This window comes from Mus musculus, chromosome 2, assembly GCF_000001635.26.
Source record: "Mus musculus strain C57BL/6J chromosome 2, GRCm38.p6 C57BL/6J".
Classification (NCBI taxonomy): domain Eukaryota; kingdom Metazoa; phylum Chordata; class Mammalia; order Rodentia; family Muridae; genus Mus; species Mus musculus.
This window is the reverse complement of record NC_000068.7, coordinates 8,129,354-8,152,984: the sequence shown is the minus strand read 5'-3', so window position 1 is coordinate 8,152,984 and position 23,631 is coordinate 8,129,354. Positions and strand designations below refer to the sequence as shown.

At 38.2% G+C, this 23,631-nt stretch overlaps 1 pseudogene; it reads left to right on the top strand.

The window, feature by feature from the left end:
• The first annotated feature begins 5,128 nt into the window (after positions 1 to 5,128).
• Positions 5,129 to 5,785, top strand: Gm13254 (annotated as a pseudogene).
• Positions 5,786 to 23,631: the final 17,846 nt, after the last annotated feature.

Below are 23,631 nucleotides of genomic sequence, written 5' to 3'. Positions count from 1 at the left end.
GCTCCTTGGGTACTTTCTCTAGCTCCTCCATTGGATGCCCTGTGTTCCATTCAACAGGTGACTGTGAGCATTCACTTCTGTAGTTACCAGATACTGGCATAGCCTAACAAGAGACAGCATATCAGGGTCCTGTCAACAAAATCTTGCTGGCATATGCAATAGTGTCTGGGTTTGGTGGTTGTTTATGGGATGGATCCAGGAATGGGTCCATCTCTGGATGGTTGTTCCTTCAGGCTCTGCTCTGAACTTTGTCTCTGTAACACCTTCCATGGGTATTTTGTTCCCCGTTCTAAGAAGGAACAAACTATCCACACTTTAATCTTTCTTCTTGAGTTTCATGTGTTTTGCAAATTGTATCTTGGGTATTCTAAGTTTCTGGGCTAATATCCACTTATCAGTGAGTACATATCATGTGTGTTCTTTTGTGATTGGGTTACCTCACTTAGGATGATATCCTCCAGATCTATCAATTTGCTTAAGAATTACATAAATTCATTGTTTTTAATAGCTGAGTACTACTCCATTGTGTAAATGTACCACATTTTCTGTATTAATTCTTCTGTTGAGGGACAGCTGAGTTCTTTCCAGCTTCTGGCTGAATAAGGCTGCTATGAATATAGTGGAGCATGTGACATTATTACCAGTTGGAACATCTTCTGGATATATATGCCCAGGAGTGGTATTGCTGGATCTTCCAGTAGTACTATGTGCAATTGTCTAAGGAACAGCCAGACTGATTTCCAGAGCAGTTGTACCAGCTTGCAATCCCACCAGCAACGGACGAGTGTTCCTCTTTCTCCACATCCTCACCAGTACCTGCTGTCACCTGAATTTTGATCTTAGCCATTTTGACTGGTATGAGGTAGGATATCAGGGTTGTTTTGATTAGCATTTCCCTGATGATTAAGCATCTTGAACATTTTTTCAGGTACTTCTCAGCCATTCGGTATTCCTTCCTTGAGAATTCTTTGTTTAGCTCTATACCTCATTTTGTAAATACAGTTATTTGATTTGCTGAAGTCCAGCTTTTGAGTTCTTTGTATATATTGGATATTAGTCCCCTATCAGATTTAGGATTGGTAAAGTTCCTTTCCCAATCACTTGGTGGCCCTTTGGTCTTATTGACAGTGTCTTTTACATTACAGAAGCTTTGCATTTTATGAGGTCCCATTTGTTGATTCTTGATCTTACAGCACAAGCCTTTGCTGTTCTGCTCAGGAATTTTCCCCCTGTGCCCATATCTTTGAGGCTTTCCCCCACTTTCTCCTCTATAAGTTTCAGTGTCTCTGGTTTTATGTGGAGCTCTTTGATCCACTTAGACTTGAGCTTTGTAGAAGTAGATAAGAATGGATCAATTTGCATTTTTCTACATGATAACTGCCAGTTGAGCCAGCACCATATGTGGAAAATGCTATCTTCTTTCCAATGGAAGATTTTAGCTCCTTTGTCAAAGATCAAGTGATCATAGCTGTGTGGGTTCATTTCTGGGTCTTCAATTCTGTTCCATTGATCTACCTGTCTGTTGTTGTACCAGTACCATGCAGTTTTTATGAAATTGCTCTATAGTACAGCTTGAGGTCAGGTTCTTTAATCATTGAGTAAAATTTTTGCTATCATAGGTTTGTTGTTATTCCAGATGAATTTGCAAATTACCCTTTCTAGCTTGGTGAAGAATTGAGCTGGAATTTTGATGGGAATTGCATTGAATTTATAGATTGCTTTTGGCAAGATAGCCATTTTTACTATGTTAATCCTGCCAATCCATTAGCATGGGAGATCCTTCCTTTTTCTGAGATCTTTTTCGATTTCTTTGTTCAGAGACTTGAATTTCTTTTCATTCAAATCTTTCACTTCCTTAGTTAGAGTCACACCCAGGTATTTTATATTATCTGTGTCTATTTTGAAGGGTGTTGTTTCCCTAATTTCTTTCTCAGACTGTTTATCGTTTGTGTAGAGAAAGGTCACTCATTTGTTTGAGTTAATTTTATATCCAGCTACTTCACTGAAGCTGTTTATCAGGCTTAGGAGTTCCCTGGTGGAATTTTTAGGATCGCTAATATATGCTATCATATCATTGGTAAATAGTGATATTTTGACTTCTTCCTTTCCAATTTGTATCCCCTTGACGTCATATTGTTGTCTAATTGCTCTGACTAGGACTTCGAGTACCACATTGAATGGGTAGGGAGAAAGTTGGTAGTCTTGTCTAGTCCCTTATTTTAGTAGGATTGCTTCCAACTTCTCTCCATTTAGTTTGATGTCAGCTACTGGTTTGCTACATATTGCTTTTATTATGTTTAGGTATGGGCCTTGAATTCCTGATCTTTCCAAGTCTTTTATCATGCATGGGTGTTGTATTTTGTCAAATGCTTTCTCACCATCTAGTGAGTTGATCATGTGGTTTTTGTATTTGAGTGTGTTTATATAGTGGATTACATTGATGGATTTCTGAATATTAATCAATCCCTGCATCCCTAGATTGAAGCCTACTTGATCATGATAGATGATTGTTTTGATGTGTTCTTGGATTCAGTTTGCAAGTATTTTATTGAGTAATTTTGCATCAGTATTCATAAGGGGCACATTCAATGTGTCCCTGTTTAGTTTCTGTTTCCAAGATCTGTACATCAATAAGAATGGGGTGTTGAGGTCTCCCACTATTATTGTGGGAGGTGTGCTTTGAGCATTACTATGGTTTCTTTAATGAATGTAGATGCCCTTGCATTTGGAGCATAGGCATCCAGAATTGAGAGTTCATCTGGCAGATTTTAACTTTGATGAGTATGAAGTGCCCTTCTTTGTCTTTTTTTGATAAATTTGGGATGGACATTAATTTTATTTGATATCAGAATGGCTATGGAAGCTTGGTTTTTTTGGACCATTTGCTTGGAAAATTGTTTTCTAGCCTTTCACTTTGAGGTAGTGTTTGTCTTTGTCCCTGAGGTTAGTTGAAAATCTTCATTCTCATCTACTCCTATTATCCATAGGTTTGGTCTTCTCATTGTGTCCAGGATTTCCTGGATGTTTTGAATTAGGATCTTTTTGCATTTTGCATTTTCTTTGGTTGTTGTTTCCATGTTCTCTGTGGAATCTTCTGCACCTGAGATTCTCTCTTCCATCTCTTGTATTCTGTTGCTGATGCTTGCATCTATCTTTCCTGATTTCTTTCCTAGGATTTCTATCTCCAGAGTTGTCTCCCTTTGGGTTTTCTTTATTGTTTCTACTTCCAGTTTTAGATCTCAATTGTTTTGTTCAATTCTATCACCTGTTTGTTTGTGTTTTCCTGTAATTATTTAAAGGATTTCTTTGTTTCCTCTTTAAGGACTTCTACCTGTTTAGCAGTGTTCTCCTGTAATTCCTTAAGGGATTTTTGTACTTCCTCTTAAGGACATCTACATTTTTATCAGTGTTCTCCTGCATTTCATTAAGTGAGTTATTAATGCCTGTCTTAAAATCCTCTACTACCACCATGAGATATGATTTTAAATCCGAATCTTGCTTTTCGTGTGTGTTGGACTATCCAGGACTTGCTGTGACGGGAGTACTATGTTCTGATGATGCTGAGTGGTATTGGTTTCCGTTAGTAAGATTTTTACATTTGCCTTTCACCATCTGGTGTTAGATGTTCTAGCTGTCTCTGTCTGGAGCTTGTTTCTACTGTAATTCTGTTAGCCTCTGTCAGCACTCCTGGGAGTCCAACTCTCTCCTGAGTCCCAGTGGTCAGAGCACTCTCTGCAGGCAAGCTCTCCTCTTGCATCTAATGTGCACAGAGGTCTGGAGCTCAGCTCTGCCTCCTGGCTGAAGATGAAGGACCAAAGGAACTTCCATGAAGCACTGTTGCTTCTGAGACCTGTGTGCTCTCCTGTGAGGACTGGTCTCTGAGAGACCCGGGATACAGAATGGTGCTCTCACCTGAGGCCTGGGGTCAGAGAGAGTGGGAGCTTTCTTAGACTGATTAACACTTGTTTCGTGTTCTCTCTCTCTCTCTCTCTCTCTCTCTCTCTCTCTCTCTCTCTCTCTCTCCAACCACTTAATTTTTATTTAGTTCTTTTTGTTTCTGGACTGTGATATCCATATTCTTCATTTTATTTACTTCACATTTTCTCCTCAGACACAGCTCACTCAGGAATTGAATATGGATGGCTGCAGTGTTTCCTGACCCCAAAAGTGGCTTTTGTGCAACCCCCCCTTTGCCTATTGCATATATGCAGAAATAGCAATGCATGGATGATGCCAGATACTTCAGTCTACCCAAGGTTTATACTTCTCCCTGTGGACAAGTGCTGAAGAGGCGTCTATATCTCCTTGTGGTTTAACTTGCAACATTTTTCAGGCAGCTATTCTCTAGCAATATTCTCTGCAGGCTGTACCTTTGTAGACACTTTCTTTTCAAGTGAGTTTCTATTATTACACTCTTCAGCACCCTAAAAGCGGGCTTCTATCCTCAAAGTACCTGTTCTGCCCTCTCAGTAAGAAGTTTAAGGTTTCTCCTGAAGGGGACCATGATTCACAGAACACATACTTCAAGCCAGATCCATGTTGACATTGTGTTAACTGCAGCTAGAGTTTTCTGCATTATCAGAATTCCCACCTCAACAGAGTTTTGAAACATTGTGTTTTGCTCCTTGAATATCTCAAGGAGTTCTACAGGAGCCAGGATCTCACAGTTGATCAGAGTTTGAAATTCAAATCTGCCATATCGCTTTAAGCAATGCCACACTAAATTGTGCACAAATATCACGTCCTCTGTAGCTGCTGGAAAAACATATCACATTACATACTTTCTGTATGTGCCATACAAATGTAAGCAATTTTTAAACTTCTGTGTCTGTATTACTGACTCATCTCACTGCTGTGACAAAACACCTGACAAACACAAGTTAAAGAAGGCAGTGTGCACTGTGGCTCACAGTTGGCTGATACACACCATATGTGGAATTCTCAGTGATGGAAACACAGGATGCCAGGTCACATTGCCCCAACAATCATGAAAGCAGAGAAAGGGAGAGACAGAAACCTCCAGGGTAAATCTTCCCACATCACTGAACTAAGTCTAGAATGCTTTACTGGACATTTTTAGGAAATTCTAGAACCTATCAATTTGACAACCAATATTAACCAGATATTGGAATCTGGCCACAGGATCACAAATATGGTACCAATCTATGAGGGCTATCCCTTTGTCCATGCATCTTGCATCTGGACCTGGCTGGGACCTTACAGAATCCCTCATGAAGGCCATTGCAGAGTGGGGCTACAGCTGCACCACCGCAGCTTAGTGGGTGATTGTGAGTGACATTAAGGAGAAATTGTGCTATGTTTCATTGAATTTTGAACAAGAATTGGCTACTGCCAATTTCGGAAGAGCTATGACCTGACAGATGGGCAGGTATTCACTATTGACAATGAGCAACTCCAGTGTCTACAGGCCCTCCAGGGTCTTCCAACACTCAGTCCTTGGCATGGAGCCCTCTGGCATCCTTGAGACCATCTTAAAACCCATCATGAAGTTCTATGTGAACATCCACAAGGTCCTGTATGCCAACACACTGTTGCCTGGTGGCACAAACCTGTTTCAAGGCATTGCTACTAGGATGCAGAAGGAAAACACGGCCCTAGCATGCAGCACAATGAAAATTAAGATTATTGCCCTCTCTGAGTACAAGTCTAGATTAGAGGCTGCATCCTGGCCTCACTGTCTACCTTACTGCAAATGTGGATCAGCAAGCAGGAGTCTATGTTGAGCCCTTTCATGGTCCACTTCAAATGCTTCCAGATGGTCTGAGCAGGTGCCCGGAACCAAGTGCAGGAGCTGATCCTGAAGTATCAGTTTGCCTTGGCAAATGTACACACTTGATGTTAGTTTCTCCAAACCGGAAGAAACCTTTGAAGAGAAATTTGTTCTTGAAGCTCATATCTGATATCAGTACTAGATTGTCAAATACAAATTTTTGAACTTGGATTCAAGTTAACAGTTTCTTTTGTATATGTTTAATACCCTCTCCACATCTTGATTTACTCCTTAGTCTAGCCAGCCTGGTCACTTGGTGCCTGTGGAGCAGGGTGGGAAAGTCAGAGCCATAGGACCCCCGCTTCCATTCTGTGTTTTTCTCTACTTACCACCATGGATTTTGCCTTTCCTTGAGTCAGAAATATTTGCTTTGACACCTGTAAATGTGTTCATTCTTTTAATTTATATAAGGTAATATTTTGTACTCTGAGAAATGACAAATTTTCCTTTTCTACTATTTAATGAGAACATTAAATCCCAGTGATGCATCACTGTGTGAAGAAAAATAAAAGTGTGCAGAAAAATAAAAGAAGAAAGGAGGTTTAATTTATACAGTGTCTTAAATTTTATCCTAAATTAGTAAATAAATTTTGAATTTATTTACTCTCTACTGTTGGCTTTTCATCAATTACTATAATACATGTCTGGGTTCCCACAACAATTCTGTTGTGTTAGTGACTGTTCTATTGTTGTGAAGAGAACCATGACCCAGGAGACACATAGAGGAGAGCATTTAATTGAGGACATGCTTACACTTGCAGAAGATTAGTCCATTATCAACATGGCAGGGAGCAGACAGGTATGGTACTGGTGTAGTAGTTGAGAGTCTTGTAATCTGATCCAGACATGTAGTCAGAAAGACACTAGACTGATGGGAGGTTGCTGAACCCTTTAAGCCCACTCCTAGGGACATTCTGCCTCCAACAAGGCCATGCATCCTCCATGTCCTTCCCAATAAAGATATGGCCATTTGGAGCCATTCTTATTCAAGCCACCTTAGATAACTCCCTAAAAGGGCATAATACAATTAATTGCTCCTTGTAAAACTGAGAAGTACAATATTTTTCATGTATAATAATTGAATTTATTTATGGGCATAAAAGATCATTCTGTTTTATTTCAAAAATTAGTACATAGTTTGTTTAATTTACCCATTAAAAATCACAAACTTGATAAATCTTTTATTTCTCATTACAAATCTTGCTCCTTATTTATATACTAACAAATTCCAAAACTTTTAAGAGGCCATTGATTAAATTTAGTGCCATTTAAAAGCTTGATTAACTATCTGCCATTGACAGTTAAATATTAGTTACAAATGAAACATAATTACTATTGTCTTAAAGCACTTCAGTGGTCTGAGTAATAAAGCTTCCTAAATATTGAACTAATGCCTTTAGCCCTATAAAAATAATCATAAGTATGAAGAGTGTGCTAGTAAATATTTGAAAGTGTATTTCCTTAATAAAATTACCAGTAAAGGCTCATAAGTCTACATGTTATATTTTAATAATTATAAATTGAAATAAATCTCCCCATCATGTCAGTAAACTGAGTTGTCTTAAAACTACAAGTAAATAAATTCATAATGAGTTATATTAAAGTATATATTAAGAATTTTATTTTACACTTAATTCTGAATCTTTGCAGGTTTAATGAATTTTTAAATATAGATAAAGACAACTCTTTCCCAACTATTCTAAGATTTCATATTAATATCTTAGTGACTATACCCAAATTCCTTTTATGTATACTTAATGGGCATGCTGCATTTTTCTTAAAGTCTGAAATACATATATATATGTGTGTGTGTGTGTGTGTGTGTGTGTGTGTGTGTATATTTCTGAGACTGAAACATTCCCCTAAGGTCAGTATCTTTTTTAAAATATATGTATATGTAAATATTTATATATACATATATATTCAAATATATAATATTTATTATAATATAATGTATAATATTAATATATTATATAATAGTTAGAATACATATAACAAAATGACACTCACCTTAGGGAAACATTTTTTAAGTTGCAGAAGAGATTTCCCACCTGGTTAGGGAAATATACAAACCCCCAAAACAGCTATAATACTCTAACTTATTTGAGATTTCATCACAATCAAATTATTGGATAATAGTAGCATTTGGGGGTATCTTATAATTTTCCAAATAATTTGTGTGACATGATAGACTTTATTTCTGACAGAATAGCACAGACTTAAAAGCATCAACAGACATCTGAACAGATCCTGAAAAGTTCCCTAAGCTACAGGCATGGCTCTTATAAATTTTCATGGCTTTATTTACAGGCAAATTTTCTGACTGTAACAAAGTAGTGCTTAGACACAATATTAGAACATATTTATTGACCTTTCCTAGAATGTGGAAAGGTAGAAAGGACAGCTCTCCCCATATACCAAGAGTGAATTTTCTAGCAATAACGAAAGACTATGAGTCACCAGGTAATAACTGCAATAAAACCTCAAGAAAATAAAATGTCCATAAGTTGAAATGGAATGTGGAGACCAATTCATCTCTAATAGAACACAAGTGAAAAATTCAGCTACCATGTAGTCTGGTGAGAAAATTTAGCTACATCATTTTGATAAGGAATTGATAAAGACTGTCATGAAATTGTCAAACACCTAAAAGTTACACACACACACAGTAGGGGAAATTATCTCTGTGGGCAATCATTTTACTCTACAGACTTTACTAAGCACTGAAAGTGAGTGCATCCAATTGAATCCAACTGAAATTTTGCTTGATGATGCAGGCTACAAGGAATGGAGAAAATTCTTTGAAGAATGTTAGAAGCCTGACAGTCCTGCATCCTCAATGAAACACAACCATCTACTGTGATGAAAATAGAGGAAAATTTCATGGCCATTGAATCAATGGAAAGATTAATAGTAGCTTCTGGAAGGAATGATAAAATAGACACTCTATTATTGGAGAAAGCTAAAAGAGCTCAAAGCAGAAGAAGTTTCTAAGAGTTTAAGGACTGAAGATGTCATGTTGTTTTGTTTGTTTTGTTTTGTTTTACATTTAAAGATGACATGAAGTAATTCAATACAAGTCACTGAAAAACAGTGGAAAATTTTACTCCAAGAAGAAGAATCAAGAATAGAATCAGGATACAAAGAATTCATTTTCAGAAACAAATGGAAACAAGAAAAATGCCATGCTAAAAAAATTCCAATAACACTAAGGTACATACAAACACACACACACACACACACACATGTACAGAGAGAGAGAGAGAGAGAGAGAGAGAGAGAGAGAGAGCGCTAAAACAAGTGCACAAGCATGTGATTCATGGACACATAGACTTTAAACATCTGAAAATCTTCAAGACTTAATTGTAGTAAAAGAAAACAAGGTCATAGTTCATACCAAAGACAAACAGAAAATCACAAAAGTCTAAATGATAAGAAACATAAGTCATTTCCTGAAAGATATAAGTGCATTTAGTTAGAATTTTATACTTAGTTAAACTATCTTTCAAAAATAATATCCAAATGGAGACCCTGTTGTAAGAAATGTAAAATGAAGTTATTATGGTCAGGCAAAATGTATAAAACAGAAGATTATATTCACAGGAAGAAACACCAGAATTGGCAAAAGTGAAAGGTAAACTGAAAGTATTTAATTACTAATTCTTTTTGAAACCATTGAATAATCTAAAGCAAAATTTGAAGGAGTATATAAATATATTGGTGACTAATGGCATATAGGAAATCAGAATTAATATTATCAATTTCACAAATGCTATGCAGGAGAAACTCAGATAAAAATGGCTGTATTTTAAATACTGATATGTGGTCATATAATGGAACTATAATGGAACTGTGATTAATTAGAGCTTGTATTTGAATTCTACAAATGATCAAGGGTGATTTTGATGAAAGACATTTTGTCTTCATTATGAAGAAGGTCACATGTGGTTCATATTTTTCAAGTTTATGTAATGATGCACTAGAAAGCATTCATTTCACTGTATATAATAAAAGTTACATAAATCTAAAATTCTAAAACATGAAGGCTTTGTTTTATTATTATGCTCACTAGGATGTTGAACAATTCAATATTACTTGATGGAAATTAATTTGATAGAATTAAAGGTAGGTCATTATCAATTACTGATTTCAGAGAATAGACCATCCTACTTGAAAATTTGCCAGTATCCCAAGGTTTTTGCCCGATGACATTTTATATTTTGAGGCTACTGGTGTCAAGTGCTGGGGGAGGCTGGAAAATTTAGAGAATGTGTGAAAAAACTTAAAGCTTCACAATAAATACTTTTTCATTTACTCATTCTTTTATTTCTTAAGCATTTACTCATTTAGTATGTGTGTATGAGGGAGACACACACATGGAGGGAGGGAGGGAGGGAGAGGGAGAGAGAGAGAGAGAGAGAGAGAGAGAGAGAGAGAGCCCAAGACACAACTCGTGCTATAGGAAGAATTTTACAAATCAGTCCTCTCCAAACACCATGTGGGTTCTGGTGATCAAAATCAGATCATTAGTCTTGGCAGCAGACGCGCTTCTCGGAGCCACCTCGCTGGCCCCATTTCACTTGTATATGTATTTTACTACTTACTTTTCCTGAGAACTAACAAAATCAATTTAAGGATACAGCACAAATTCTGCTGTACAGTTTCAGATGATAAACTTAATTTAGTTGGGGAAAATCATGGCATCAGGACCAGGAAGCAGACTGGTTACATTAAACCCACAGTCAAGAATCAGAGGAAGAAAAGAAAGCAGGGCTAAGTTATAAACAGTCAAGATCTGCCTCCTGCTCCCAACACACACCCCATGACCTATTTTCTTCAGGAAGAGTTCACTTCCTAACATTTCCAAAACCTTCCCATCTGAGTACCATGCTACCATCTGAGTACCATGTTTTCATACACGTGGGCCTATAACACATATTTTATATTTAAACATGCTGCCTGGCAATTCCTCCCAATTAAAACATTCTACCCCGGAAGGAAGCTCACTGAATGAAACTTTGGAAAATCAAAAAGGAGGAGGACATTTATAAGGCAGGAAGTAAATATCTCATAAATCCGAGGGAGTCCCTGAAGTTTAGCAGATTCACAGGGTCCCACCTGACTTAAGTTTATATAAGCAGCAAACACTAATGGGGAGAGAAATTTTCAGACCTGTCAAGCTACCTGAAAATTCTGTACATAGTTTCAGGTTTCCAAGTTTCATGAGACATCACGTCTGCTGCTCTGGACTTTTAGTGATGAAGGTTTAGGTCATCCATTTTCATCTCTACTTGTAAGCAGCATCAATAAACTTGTTGGCTCACCAAGTTGCACTTGGGTGGTATCATTCCTTTTTCTGTGATTTGTTCTTTGAGCTGAGTAGACATTTGTTTATAACACCCCAGGAATAGTTTCACACAACAAATGCCAGCACGTGCTTTAATAGTATGATGGGTCTACAAAATCAGAGGCCAATAAAATGTGCAATTAAACAACACAATGATTTGCATAGCAGGCACTAATCTTAGATTTCTCCATGCCATTTTTCCCAGCTAAATTTAGATACCTCCAGAAGCATGCAGGAGCATGGAAAATGTGAAAAGGTGAAGATTGAGGTGGGAGTGGGGGATACAAGCTAATGGAAAGCAGTGGTTGTTAATTGTGATCGGACTCCACTCACAAGTACAAGGCTTTATTGGAGAGCTGCTGTGAGAGCTGTGATGTTTAATTTCCTGTCATTTCTGAGAAGCAGATCTAACAGGCATGGCTCAATTAGCACAGTTTAGCAATGATGTTGTTTATGCGGTATCTTCTGACATGTAAGAGTGGCCAGGCTAATGATCAGGCCTGACCAAGCTTTTTGCTAAAGCAAATATTCCAAGCTAATCTTTCAATCAAGCGAAAAGTTCCCATTATAGTTTCTGACTTAGATTTTTCTCATGCTGTTTTATTCTTTAGTTGGACATCTTGCTTAGAGAGTAAACAGGACAGTGGAGAAGTGAGTTGTTTGCTTTTTGTTTGTTTGTTTGTTTGTTTCAAGAATGCCTCTGTATACCATCAAATGTTGTCTTACACAAGGTCCACATTGAATATATCATTTGTCAATGGAGAAGTAGATGAGTTATGTGAAATCTCCTGTTCAGTAGAGTAGGAGATTAATAGTTCCAGGTGATTACTAAGAAGGTGGTCAGCTCTCCCCATTTTGCTAGTGGTTCAGTGGAAGTCTTTATTGTTTTCCTTGAGACACCAGGACTCATGTACATGTAGATCGTGTACAGGAATCATGCATTATCTTCAGTCCTTTTGGCACATCTCCCATTTCCAACAATCATATTTTAATCATCACAAATTATTTGGAATAGCATTTTAATTTCTGAATGGAAACACAAATTATTTCTTGGCTTTCCCTAAAAGAGAGGAAATATTAATTTTTAAATTAGGAAGACCTTAATTTTAGTTTAAATGGTATTACTGATTAACTCTAAGACTATATGCCAGTATTTTCATTCCCCTCTGTACATTAGTTTTACTTATCTATAAAATGCAGGCAATGAAGCTTTTCTTCATGTGGCGATTGAAGACTAGAGATAGACGTAGTCTCCATCTGTAAAGTACTTCTTGTACAAGCGAATGGACCTGAGTTCACTTCTTCAACACCCATATAAAAGCAAGGACCTTCAGGGCAAGCCTGTTATTCCAGTGCTGAACATACATGGCAGCACTGGAAGATATATATATATATCATTTAGAATGAAAATGTACTTTATACTCCCTTATCCACTATAAACTGAACCAATTCTTCAAACCGTAATCATTTCTTTTTGAAGAAAATATGACTTTTCTTGTATTTTCTGAGCTACCGTGAAACTATATTTACTGATACTCTCAATGCACACCAACATATCTTGCTTCTGTCTAACTGGACCTAGTGTCTATATATCAGCCTTTTCTTTCCTTCCTACATCTGTCCCCAGATATGGTCCTACTTTCAACTGCTATTTAATTTTTCTCATGTGAGTCTGGTCATGTGGCACTGGTCTGTCTCTGCCTAGCTTATTTCACTTAACATGATGATTTTCAGATAATACTATTATCAATAGCTGTAGTACTGTGAAAGGCAGCCTGGTTTCTGGTCCAGCACAGGCTTGAAACCCCAATGACCCTTCAGAGACATTAGGCATTTTGCCAAGCTCCCAGACACTAGGCTCCTGACACGAGGCTGTAGCTCTCCAGAGAATTGTGGCCATCAATCATATAAAGGCAATGCCCCAAGTCTTTCCACAGGTAGAGAACTTGATCATAGGTCACAGTATCCTCAAGACAGATCTCCATTTTCATGAGGTACCTAAAGGACTGGAAGCTTAGCCAATACACTCCCCTTCCCAGACACTCCTCCCTGCAAAAGGCATTTAACCTCAGGCCCACCCTGAGAAGTGGGGTATGGTTTTACTCATCACCCTCTCCATCATGACAATAAATTCCTTCATAGTATGGACTGTTGTGAGACTATGAAAGGTATTCTGGGTTCTGTTCGAGCAAGGCATGCTCTTGAGACACAGTAGAAAATTGTACAAGGGACAGAACAGTGAGCTATATCCCCAGGCACAAATGCCTGACAACACGAGCCCTCAACTCCATCATTCTGTGGCCACCAGTCACTGTAGGCTGTCCAGACTCCACCCGCACAGTTACCTGGCAATAACCAGGTATGCCCCTCCCCACAGTTACCTGGCAAAACCAAAGTATACCAGCCCTCTATAAAAGGGGCTGCTTGGACCCTCCTCTCTCTCTTGTCTCTCTTAAGCTCTTGTTCTCTTACTCTCACCTCTTGCTCTCTTTTTCCCCCTCCCTTCTCCTCTCTCTCCATGTGGCCATGATGCCGGCTGCTGCTGCTGCTTCTTTTTTCTTCTTCTTTCTTCTTCTTCTTCTTCTTCTTCTTCTTCTTCTTCTTCTTCTTCTTCTTCTTCTTCTTCTTCTTCTTCTTCTTCTTCTTCTTCTTCTTCTTCTCCTTCTCCTTCTCCTTCTCCTTCTCCTTCTCCTTCTCCTTCTCCTTCTCCTTCTCCTTCTCTTCTTCCTCTCTCTCTCTCTCTCTCTCTCTCTCTCTCTCTCTCTCTCTCTCTCTCTCTCTCTCTCTCCCCCTCTCTCCTTTTCTACAATAAAGCTCTAAAACCATGGTCTGTCTCTGCTCATCAAGATCCACTGTACTAGAACACTGGAACAGGTCTTCCCCTAAAGACCAGCATCTAACCTCTGACAGGAAAGCTTCCCAGCGTTTCCAGCAGCCAGTCCAGACCAAGGACTCTCTCCTTATCCCCTGCCCTTTCTCCCTTTGGCCCTGGGACTGACTGAGCTGACCCCCGGCCCCCAGGGCCCCTAGTTTGTTCTCAGCTCTTCTGTGACACCCAGTGGCATCTGGGATGTCCAAGACTGAGAACCTATCATATCTGGCCTCCATGAGGCCTAGAGACATCAGAGATGGCTTTTCCACGGTACCCAGGGGTCTGTGGTGCCTGAGAGTCGGAGTGGAGACTGCACCTTTCCTACCCCACCAGAGTAGGGTCCTGTGGTCTCCCATGTCTGCCCGTCAAGTCTCTCTGAGCTCTGGCAGGATGAGGGTTTCCCCCAACTTCCTTATTTCCTGACAGTCTCTTTTGATTGGGATGCACCATGGGGAAAAATGGAATAAGCCTTCACCAAAAGAGTCAGCAGCCTAATCTGCAGAATGCCTCTCAGAGGCCCCCACCAAGCCAAGCCACTCGATGAACAATCCAAGAACTCTCCTCCCAGAGGTGAACCCAGCCGGAGCTCTCCCCTTTCCCCTTGGCCCCTGGGCCCCGAATCTGTTCTCATCTCTTCTGGCTCCCAACTGCGTCTGGGTGTCCAAGAGCCTGAGAACTAGATGGCCCCGGCCTCCCTGCAGGCCTGGGAACCACTGAGCCAGCTCCAGCAGTCCCTAGGGAGCATTTCCCAACCATGGAGTACTGTCCTCTGACTTCCCATAGCCGAACACCGGGTGCTGGAGTGGGGTAAGCACAGTCAAACTCCAGTGGTCTTCCTTGAGTGTCCTGAGCCCAGTGGCGGAGCGGACACCAGACATCACAAACCCAACAAATGACCAGTTTACACTTTTTAATGGTTGACCAGTTTTCCAGGGCACAATTTGCCTCATTTGTTTTAATTTATTCATTATAGAAGGATAGATAGGTTATTTCCTTTTCTCAGAAACTAAATAGCGCAATCAATCTAGAAATACAGATTGTTTCAATTCCTCTAGATATACACTCAGTAACTAGATTTCTGGATCACATAGCTCTACCTTTAATTTTTTCTGATACCTTCAAATTGTTTGTTCTCCACTATAGCTATATTAATTTTTAACATTTACAGGGCACAAAATTCCTTCTGCGATGTGTTCCTGTCCGTTCACATTGCCTTTGGATTTTTTCATAATAGGATGAAGTGACGGCTCATTGTGGTTTTAATTGGATTTCCCTGAATTTGTCGAGCGTTTTTTTCATATACCTGTTAGTCATAAGTATGCCTGTCTTTTACAAATGTCTGTTTAGATCTTCTGTCCAGGTTTTAATCACATTGTTTCTCCTTTCACTGTTAGCATTTTGGAGTCTCTCACGTGCACTGGATATGCAATTTGCAAATAGTCTCTTCTGTTATTTAGCATACCTCTTCATTAAAATGGTTATTTCCTTTGCAGAGTAGGATTTCGATATAATCATATCTTTTTCATTTTTCTTATGTATTTAGGGTGTTCTTTAAATATTCCTTATTTATTAAAATTCTTTAGACCACCCCCATGTGTTTTTCCACTAGTTTCCTAGTTTCATGTCTTCAGTTTAATGTATGAAAGAATTTTTAGTCAAATCCAGCTCTGTTAAGGAATAGGGGTCCATCCATTCACTGTGCTGCACAGGAATACTCACTCAGCTCTACCAGCATTTGTTGAAAATGCCATTGTTTCTCTAGCACACATAGTCTTAGTTTCCATGTTGATAATCAGCGAGCTGGACAGAGATGATTTGACTTCAAGGCTCCCTTATTTGCCATTGATCAAAGTGTCTGCTCTGTTAAAATCATGCTATCTTAATAACACTAGCCCTCCCATACTGCTTCATCAGATACTACTGAACTATTGTTCAGTTTGTGCTATGTGGCCTTTACTATTTGAATTTAGAGGGTTATTATTGTTTCCTTAATTTTTTATGGTTTTGTATTTTAGGATTACATATTCTAGTGCTAAGTAGAATACGATGAATATATACTTCATCAACCATATTTACTCTCTCTATATATACATACACACACACACACACATATGTGTGTGTGTATACGTGTATATGTGTATGTGTGTGTATATGTATATGATACATCGTATACATATATATCTACATATACATATGAGGATTACATTAAAGTTGATTTCTTTGAACAGCTTGTGGTTTTAACACTATTGCTTCCTTTAATTCATGAAATAGAAGACAGGATACCATTCCATTGTGTGCGTGTGTATAAATATGTGTATAAATATTGGTGTTACATGGTAATACATATGTGCATATGTTTCTGTATAAATATGCATGCATGAGTACATATATGTATATGGGTATTTGCTTCCATTTCTCTTATCAGTGTTCTTCGTTTCCATTTATTTATTTCTACAATTTTTATGATTGTTATTGTGAATGGCTTCTTTCTTGACTTTTCTTTTATATAATATACTATTGGCATATAAAAATACTCCAGATTTTTTATATTAACTTTAATCCCTGAAACCTGGCTGAATTTGTTTATTAGTTCTAGCATAGTTTTTTCTGCAATCAGTTCAGGGTTTATGCTCCAAAAGCACTCTGTGCATGTAAAAAGTAACTATACAGCTGTCTTTCTTAACAAAATCAACTATAGAAACACTAATATTTGTCAGCGAGAAAAGAGACAGAAAAGATATTAACAGACTCTACTTCATCCATAGGAAGCCAGTTTCTCATTGTGAGGCAAGTATTAGATTGTTTCTCTTTACAATTTTTACATAAAATGCAAAAGAGCAGTCATATTACCATTACGTATTTCTTTTGCCATTGTTATACTTTCTTCCCATTCTTAACATTTATACAGGAAAGAAAAAAAGGCATATTCTTAAATTGCCTTTAATACTCCATAAACCATATTTACTCTATCCATAAGATATGTACTCAAGGATTGTTTTGACATTTTTATCAAAGGAGGAAAGCATGAGGGCTTGAGAGATGACTCAGTGGTTATGAGCACTGTCTGCTCTTTCAGAGGTCCTGAGTTCAATTCTCAGCAACCACATGGTGGCTCACAACTATCTGCAGTGGGATACAATGCCCTCTTCTGGTGTGTTAGCAACAGGATGTTCATATAAATTAAATAGTTACATCTATATAAAAAAAAGTCATACATGAAAAATATCTAATCTTATTTTTCTGCTTACTTATTTGGGACAAATTTAGTTATCTAATAAATAATTTGAAAATTTGAAAACATTTTAGGGGTATTCTGAAGCTTTTAAACATTTAGGTGGTACTGGGGAACCAAACCCAGGACCTTCTTCAGATTCTACCACATATTACATTTCTGGGGTCCCACTTTGACAATAATATAGAGTAGAGAGAGGAAGCAGTTTCAAAGAAGGTAAAATATATTATATCTATTCACCTGGGTCATTATTCTACAAATCAGTGTATCTTGAGTTGATGATGCTGTCTTATTTTAAGTAATATAAATCATCTTCTAGGGAAATGCTGTTTTTCAGATCCTTCTGGGATGATGAAAACATCATTGAAATTGCTCTCCAGAATAGCAACCATGGCCACATGTTTGTATTGATCACACTGAGTATACTGTAGTGATTTGGATGCAAATGAACCCAAAGGTTCATAGGGAAGAATACTAGGAAGTGTGGCCTCAATGGGGTAGATATGGCTTTCTTGGCAGGCATGTGTTCCAGGGGGTGGGCTCTGATGTCTCTAGTGCTCAAACATGCCCAGAGTCTAATTCTCTACCTGCCACCTGCTGATCAGAAGGTGAAACTCTAAGTTACCTCCCCCAGTATCATATCCGACTGTATTCAACCATGTTCCTATTTTAAAGATAATGGAGTAAACCTCTGAATTGTAAGCCAGTAACAACTAAACATTTCCTTATAATAGTTGGTGTGGTCAAGATGTCTATTAACAGCAATGGTAACTCCAACTAATTCATACACCTAGCATGACAGAAGCTGAGGACCATTATTTCAGTCAATCTTTAAATCTTCAGGTCTGTATGGTTTCATATTTGGAAGCAGAGGTCTAGAGTCAGCTTTATTTCTCCTATCTTCTCATATGAACCAATGGGTGTTCTGAGACAAGGTTTTTGATGAAATTTATCACTTATTTAAGTTTATAGTGAAATAGAATTGGATTAACAAATGCAGTTCCTATATACACCACTGAGTGAATAAAACAATTTTTATAAAATCATGGTGTAAATTAGTATTACCAATTAGTCTTACCAATGTTAGGCCTCAAACTGAATAAGAATCTGTGGAAACAAATTCCAAAATGAGTCATAAGCCTAGATAGAAAGAACGAGGACATGTGAAGAAAGAAACACATAATTGAAAGCAATACAGTTATAAATAAAATAGAAACCATCATCCTCTCTGCTATTGGAAAGCAGAGATGGAAACATTAAAGATGTTTCAAACAATTTAATCATCAGCTTACTATCAATAAAACCTTCTGAACACTGCCGTTTATCACCTACACATGTGTATATTTTACAAAGGAAGAAAGAACAATTTTGGTGAAATTTATGAATCAGTGACACTCCTGTAAATAAGATATCTTATTAAATAACAATAAGTAAATAAGTGAAATAAAAATGAAAACATTTTGTATTATACAGTTTTTTTTCCATTTTTACTAGGTATTTAGCTCATTTACATTTCCAATGCTCTACCAAAAGTAACCCATACCCATTCACCCCCACACCCCTACCACCCACTCCCCCTTTTTGGCACTGGCGTTCCCCTGTACTGGGGCATATAAAATTTGCGTGTCCAATGGGCCTCTCTTTCCAGTGATGGCCGACTAGGCCATCCTTTGATACATATGCAAATAGAGTCAAGAGCTCCAGGGTACTGGTTAGTTCATAATGTTGTTCCACCTATAGGGTTGCAGATCCCTTTAGCTTCTTGGGTACTTTCTCTAGCTCCTCCATTGGGAGCCCTGTGATCTATCCATTAGCTGACTGTGAGCATCCACTTATGTGTTTGCTAGACCCTGGCGTAGTCTCACAAGAGACAGCTAAATCTGGGTCCTTTCGATAAAATCTTGCTAGTGTATGCAATGTCAGCGTTTGGATGCTGATTATGGGGTGGATCCCTGGATATGGCAGTCTCTACATGGTCCATCCTTTCATCTCAGCTCCAAACTTTGTCTATGTAACTCCTTCCATGGGTGTTTTGTTCCCACTTCTAAGGAGGGGCATAGTGTCCACACTTCAGTCTTCATTTTTCTTGAGTTTCATGTGTTTAGGAAATTGTATCTTATATCTTGGGTATCCAAGGTTTTGGGCTAATATCCACTTATCAGTGAGTACATATTGTGTGAGTTCCTTTGTGAATGTGTAACCTCGCTCAGGATGATGCCCTCCAGGTCCATCCATTTGGCTAGGAATTTCATAAATTCATTCTTTTTAATAGCCGAGTAGTACTCCATTGTGTAGATGTACCACATTTTCTGTATCCATTCCTCTGTTGAGGGTCATCTGGGTTCTTTCCAGCTTCTGGCTATTATAAATAAGGCTGCTATGAACATAGTGGAGCATGTGTCCTTCTTACCAGTTAGGGCATCTTCTGGATATATGCCCAGGAGAGGTATTGCTAGATCCTCCAATAGTATTATGTCCAATTTTCTGAGGAACTGCGAGACTTATTTCCAGAGTGGTTGTACAGCCTGCAATCCCACCAACAATGGAGGAGTGTTCCTCTTTCTCCACATTCACGCCAGCATCTGCTGTCACCTGAATTTTTGATCTTAGCCATTCTGACTGGTGTGAGGTGGAATCTCAGGGTTGTTTTGATTTGCATTTCCCTGATGATTAAGGATGATGAACATTTTTTCAGGTGCTTCTCTGCCATTCTGTATTCCTCAGGTGAAAATTCTTTGTTCAGTTCTGAGCCCCATTTTTTAATGGGGTTATTTGATTTTTCTGAAGTCCACCTTCTTGAGTTCTTTATATATGTTGGATATTAGTCCCCTATCTGATTTAGGATAGGTAAAGATACTTTCCCAATCTGTTGGTGGTCTTTTTGTCTTATTGATGGTGTCTTTTGCCTTGCAGAAACTTTGGAGTTTCATTAGGTCCCATTTGTCAATTCTCGATCTTACAGCACAAGCCATTGCTCTTCTGTTCAGGAATTTTTCCCCTGTGCCCATATCTTCAAGGCTTTTCCCCACTTTCTCCTCTATAAGTTTCAGTGTCTCTGGTTTTATGTGAAGTTCCTTGATCCACTTAGATTTGACCTTAGTACAAGGAGATAAGTATGGATCGATTCGCATTCTTCTACATGATAACAACCACTTGTACCAGCACCAATTGTTGAAAATGCTGTCTTTCTTCCACTGGATGGTTTTAGCTCCCTTGTCGAAGATCAAGTGACCATAGGTGTGTGGGTTCATTTCTGGGGCTTCAATTCTATTCCATTGGTCTACTTGTCTGTCTCTATACCAGTACCATGCGTTTTTATCACAATTTCTCTGTACTAAAGCTTTAGGTCAGGCATAGTGATTCCATCAGAGGTTCTTTTATCCTTGAGAAGAGTTTTTGCTATCCTAGGTTTTTTGTTATTCCAGATGAATTTGCAAATTGCTCCTTCTAATTCATTGAAGAATTGAGTTGGAATTTTGATTGGGATTGCATTTAATCTGTAGATTGCTTTTGGCAAGATAGCCATTTTTACAATGTTGATCCTGCCAATCCATGAGCATGGGAGATCTTTCTATCTTCTGAGATCTTCTTTAATTTCTTTCTTCAGAGACTTGAAGTTTTTATCATACAGATCTTTCACTTCCTTGGTTAGAGTCACGCTGAGATATGGTATATTATTTGTGACTATTGAGAAGGGTGTTGTTTCCCTAATTTCTTTCTCAGCCTGTTTATTTTTTGTGTAGAGAAAGACCATTGACTTGTTTGAGTTTATTTTATATCCAGCTACTTCACCGAAGCTGTTTATCAGGTTTAGGAGTTCTCTTGTGGAATTTTTAGGGTCACTTATACATACTATCATATCATCTGCAAAAAGCGATATTTTGACTTCCTCTTTTCCAATTTGTATCCCCTTGATCTCCTTTTGTTGTCTAATTGCTCTGGCTAATACTTCAAGTACTATGTTGAAAGGGTAGGGAGAAAGTGGGCAGCCTTGTCTAGTCCCTGATTTTAGTGAGATTGCTTCCAGCTTCTCTCCATTTACTTTGATGTTGGCTACTGGTTTGCTGTAGATTGCTTTTATCATGTTTAGATATGGGCCTTGAATTCCTGATCTTTCCAAAACTTTTATCATGAATGGGTGTTGGATCTTGTCAAATGCTTTTTCTGCATCTAACGAGATGATCATGTGGTTTTTGTCTTTGAGTTTGTTTATATAATGGATTACATTGATGGATTTCTGTATATTGAACCATCCCTGCATCCCTGGGATGAAACCTACTTGGTCAGGATGGATGATTGTTTTGATGTGTTCTTGGATTCGGTTAGTGAGAATTTTATTGAGGATTTTTGCATCGATATTCATAAGAGAAATTGGTCTGAAGTTCTCTATCTTTGTTGGATCTTTCTGTGGTTTAGGTATCAGAGTAAGAGTGGCTTCATAAAATGAGTAGGGTAGAGTACCATCTACTTCTATTTTGTGAAATAGTTTGTGCAGAACTGGAATTAGATCGTCTTAGAAGGTCTGATAGAACTCTGCATTAAATCCATCTGGTCCTGGGCTTTTTTTGGCTGGGAGACTAGTAATGACTGCTTCTATTACTTTAGGGGATATGGGACTGTTTAGATGGTCAACTTGATCCTGATTCAACTTTGGTACCTGGTATCTGTCCAGAAATTTGTCCATTTCTTCCAGGTTTTCCCGTTTTGTTGAGTATAGCCTTTTGTAGAAGGATCTGATGGTGTTTTGGATTTCTTCAGGATCTGTTGTTATGTCTCCCTTTTCATTTCTGATTTTGTTAATTAGGATTTTATCCATGTGCCCTCTAGTGAGTCTAGCTAAGGGTTTATCTATCTTGTTGATTTTCTCAAAGAACCAACTCCTCGTTTGGTTGATTCTTTGAATAGTTCTTCTTGTTTCCACTTGGTTGATTTCACCCCTGAGTTTGATTATTTCCTGCTGTCTACTCCTCTTGGGTGAATTTGCTTCCTTTTTTTCTAGAGCTTTTAGATGTGTTGTCAAGCTGCTAGTATGTGCTCTCTCCCGTTTCTTCTTAGAGGCACTCAGAGCTATGAATTTCCCTCTTAGAAATGCTTTCATTGTGTCCCACAGGTTTGGGTACGTTGTGGCTTCATTTTCATTAAACTCTAAAAAGTCTTTAATTTCTTTCTTTATTCCTTCCTTGACCAAGGTATCATTGAGAAGAGTGTTGTTCAGTTTCCACGTGAATGTTGGCTTTCCATTATTTATGTTGTTATTGAAGATCAGTCTTAGGCCATGGTGGTCTGATAGGATACATGGGACAATTTCAATATTTTTGTATCTGTTCAGGCCTGTTTTGTGACCAATTATATGGTCAATTTTGGAGAAGGTCCCTTGAGGTGCTGAGAAGAAGGTATATCCTTTTGTTTTAGGATAAAATGTTCTGTAGATATCTGTCAGGTCCATAAGTTTCATAACTTCTGTTAGTTTCACTGTGTCCCTGTTTAGTTTCTGTTTCCATGATCTGTCCATTTATGAAAGTGGTGTGTTGAAGACTCCCACTATTATTGTGTGAGGTGCAATGTGTGCTTTGAGCTTTACTAAGTGTTTTTAATGAATGTGGCTGCCCTTGCATTTGGAGCGTAGATGTTTAGAATTGAGAGTTCCTCTTGGAGGATTTTACCTTTGATGAGTATGACATGTCCCTCCTTGTCTTTTTTGATAACTTTGTGTTGGAAGTCGATTATATCCGATATTAGAATGGCTACTCCAACTTGTTTCTTCAGACCATTTGCTTGGAAAATTGTTTTCCAACCTTTCACTCTGAGGTAGTTTCTGTCTTTTTCCCTGAGATGGGTTTCCTGTAAGGAGCAGAATGTTGGGTCCTGTTTGTGTAGCCAGTCTGTTAGTCTCTGTCTTTTTATTGGGGAATTGAGTCCATTGATATTAAGAGATATTAAGGAAAAGTAATTGTTGCTTCCTTTTATTTTTGTTGTTAGAGTTGGCATTCTGCTCATGTGGCTGTCTTCTTTATGGTTTGTTGAGGGATTACTTTCTTGCTTGTTCTAGGGCATGATTTCTGTCCTTGTATTGCTTCTTTTCTGTTATTATCCTTTGAAGGGCTGGATTCGTGGAAAGATAATGTGTGAATTTGGTTTTGTCATGGAATACTTTGGTTTCTCCATCTATGGTAATTGAGAGTTTGGCTGGGTATAGTAGCCTGGGCTGGCATTTGTGTTCTCTTAGTGTCTGTATAACATCTGTCCAGGCTCTTCTGGCTTTCATAGTCTCTGGTGAAAAGTCTGGTGTAATTCTGATAGGCCTTCCTTTATATGTTACTTGACCTTTCTCCCTTACTGCTTTTAATATTCTATCTTTATTTAGTGCATTTGTTGTTCTGATTATTATG